Genomic DNA, 3,633 nt, shown 5'->3' on the forward strand with positions numbered 1-3,633 from the left:
GGGGTAGACCTGATGTCCCCGGGCGGAGCCGGGGTAGACCTGATGTCCCCGGGCGGAGCCGGGGTAGACCTGTTGTCCCCGGCCGCAGCCGGGGTAGACCTGATGTCCCCGGGCGGAGCCGGGGTAGACCTGTTGTCCCCGGGCGGAGCCGGGGTAGACCTGATGTCCCCGGCCGGAGCCGGGGTAGACCTGATGTCCCCAGCCGCCGCCGGGGTAGACCTGATTAGCCCGGTCCGGCTCGGATCCATGGTAGACCTGCTGTCCCCCTGTTGTCGCCCGCCGCCCGGGCACCTCGCCGTGCCCAGCGACCCCGGAGCCGGGCGAAGCTCACAGCCTCATAACACCCCGGAGCCAGATGGCTCGATCGATCCCCCGTCCCACACAATGAACCCCAACCCCACCCCCCCCTTTCAAGACCATGACATGTTTTCCATTTTTTTGTTGTTGTTCTTTGGGGGGATTTGGTTTGGGTTTGCTTTGGTATTTTGTTTTGTTTTGTTTTTCTGGGGGGGGGGGGGGGGGGGGGCTGTTTTGGGGGTTTTTTGGGGGTTTTTTCCAGTTGCTTTGGCTTTCTCTGATACTGATTTTTGAGGTTGTTTTTTTTGGGGGGGTTGGGGGGCTTGTGGTTTGGATTTGGGTTTTCTTGGGTTGTCCCCCACCCCCCCGGGCCCCCCCCCGCCCCGCCCCTTTTTCTTTTCTCCTTTCCTGAAAGAATGGCTCTTCTATTTGCTTGGAACGAGAAACTTATCCGGGAAAGCAAACCAACCCAAAAATGGACCCATTTGATTTCTTTTTCTTTCGTATCGGAAGCGCCCCCAGCCGAGCCGACGGGCAAGCCGAGGCCGGTGCTCTGCCTGCTGACACGCTGACCTGGCCAAACAGCGCCCCCACCACCCACCCCCCGCCCTGCCCCGCCACGCCCTCCTGGGGTGGAACCTACCCAGGCCGGCCCCCCTGGCCCCGATGCGGCTCGCCCCGCCGCGCCCCTCCCCTCCCCTCCCCGCCCCGCCCCGCCCCGCCCGCCGGTAGAGGCGACGGCGGCCGCCGGCACCACCGCCAGCACACAGGCGCTGTGTGTAGCTTTCGGGCGGGTTGTTTCACGGTCCGCAGAGGTCTTGGGCCCTCGACGTGACTCTAGGGGGCCGTGGGGACTCGGTGCCGAGGCGCCCGGGGCCGGCACGAAGCCACCGGCCCTGGTCCGCACAGAGACAGAAACAGTGACACGCACCCCCCCCCCCCAACTAACCCTAACCCTAACCCTAACTCCCCCCGCCCCCGACTAACCCTAACCCTAACACTAACCCTAACTCCCCCCGCCCCCCACTAACCCTAACCCTAACCCTAACCCTAACCCTAACCCTAACCCTAACCCCCCCCCCCCTAACCCTAACCCTAACCCTAACCCCCTAACCCCCCCCCCACTAACCCTAACCCTAACCCTAACCCTAACCCCCCCCCCCACTAACCCTAACCCTAACCCTAACCCTAACCCCCCCCCCCCCCCCCCAACTAACCCTAACCCTAACCCTAACGCACGGCCACGCCTGCAGGCTACCACACCGCTGCGCGTGAAAGGAAGGCGCGGCCAACCATCCCCGCCCCCTCGCCAACCCCTCCCCAGCCACCTCCACCCGGCCCCCTGCCACCCGCGCGCGCGCAGCCGCCCGCCGGCCCGCCCATAGGCATTCACGCTCTGGCGTGCCCTCTCTCCCTGGCCCTGCCCCGGCCCCTGGCCCTGCCCGCTCTGTGGCAAGCGCAGCCGGCCATGGGCGGTTGGGGGCGCCCCGCCCTCCCCCATCAGCCTCCCCGGCGCTGTCTGCATCCTTTTGCCGCTTGCTAGGCTGCCGTAGGCCAAGGCCGGCCCGGGACAACAGGTCTAGCCAAGAGCCTGGGACAACAGGTCTACCCTAGGGGCCTGGGACAACAGGTCTAGCCAAGGGGCCGGGCTGCCGTAGGCGAGGGCCCGCCCGGGGACAACAGGTCTACCCCCAGGGCCTGGGACAAAAGGTCTACCCCAAGGGGCCTGGGCTATCAGGTCTACCCCGGAAGCGCAGGACATCAGGTCTACCCCGGCGGCCCGGGACAACAGGTCTACCCCAAGGGGCCCGGGACAACAGGTCTACCCAAGGGGCCTGGGACAACAGGTCTACCCCGGCGGCGCGGGACAACAGGTCTACCCCGGAGGCCCGGGACAACAGGTCTACCCCGAAGCCTAGGACAACAGGTCTACCCCGGGCCTCGGCTGTCAGGTCTACCCCGGAGGCCCAGGCTGCCGTAGGCCAAGGCCGGCCCGGGACAACAGGTCTACCCAAGGGGCCTGGGACAACAGGTCTGCCCCGGCGGCCCGGGACAACAGGTCTAGCCCGGCGGCCCGGGACAACAGGTCTAGCCTAGGGGCCTCGGCCATCAGGTCTACCCCGAAGCCTAGGACATCAGGTCTACCCCAAGGGGCCTGGGACAACAGGTCTACCCCGAAGCCTAGGACGTCAGGTCTACCCCGGCGGCCCGGGACAACAGGTCTACCCCGGGCCTGGGACAACAGGTCTACCCCGGAGGCCCGGGACAACAGGTCTAGCCCGGCGGCCCGGGACAACAGGTCTACCCTAGGGGCCTCGGCCATCAGGTCTACCCCGAAGCCTGGGACAACAGGTCTACCCCGGAGGCCCGGGACAACAGGTCTACCCCGGAAGCCTAGGACATCAGGTCTACCCCGAAGCCTAGGACATCAGGTCTACCCCAAGGGGCCTGGGACAACAGGTCTACCCAAGGGGCCTCGGCCATCAGGTCTACCCCGAAGCCTAGGACATCAGGTCTACCCCGAAGCCTAGGACAACAGGTCTACCCCGGAGGCCTGGGACAACAGGTCTACCCTAGGGGCCTCGGCCATCAGGTCTACCCCGAAGCCTAGGACAACAGGTCTACCCCGGCGGCCCGGGACAACAGGTCTAGCCCGGAGGCCCGGGACAACAGGTCTACCCCGGCGGCCCGGGACAACAGGTCTACCCCAAGGGGCCTGGGACAACAGGTCTACCCAAGGGGCCTCGGCCATCAGGTCTACCCCGAAGCTTAGGACATCAGGTCTACCCCAAGGGGCCTGGGACAACAGGTCTACCCCGGAGGCCCGGGACAACAGGTCTACCCTAGGGGCCTCGGCCATCAGGTCTACCCCGAAGCCTGGGACATCAGGTCTACCCCGGCGGCCCGGGACAACGGGTCTACCCCGGCGGCCCGGGACAACAGGTCTACCCCGAAGCCTAGGACAACAGGTCTACCCCGGCGGCCCGGGACAACAGGTCTACCCTGAAGGCCTGGGACAACAGGTCTACCCCGAAGCCTGGGACATCAGGTCTACCCCAAGGAGCCTGGGACAACAGGTCTACCCCGGTGGCCCGGGACAACTGGTCTACCCCGGAGGCCCCGGACATCAGGTCTACCCCGGTGGCCCCGGACATCAGGTCTACCCCAAGGAGCCTGGGACAACAGGTCTACCCAAGGGGCCCGGGACAACAGGTCTACCCCGGAGGCCCCGGACATCAGGTCTACCCCGGTGGCCCCGGACATCAGGTCTACCCCAAGGAGCCTGGGACAACAGGTCTACCCCGGTGGCCCGGGACAACTGGTCTACCCCGGAGG

The sequence above is a fragment of the Agelaius phoeniceus genome, unplaced genomic scaffold, assembly GCF_051311805.1.
Source record: "Agelaius phoeniceus isolate bAgePho1 unplaced genomic scaffold, bAgePho1.hap1 Scaffold_109, whole genome shotgun sequence".
Taxonomy (NCBI): Eukaryota; Metazoa; Chordata; class Aves; order Passeriformes; family Icteridae; genus Agelaius; species Agelaius phoeniceus.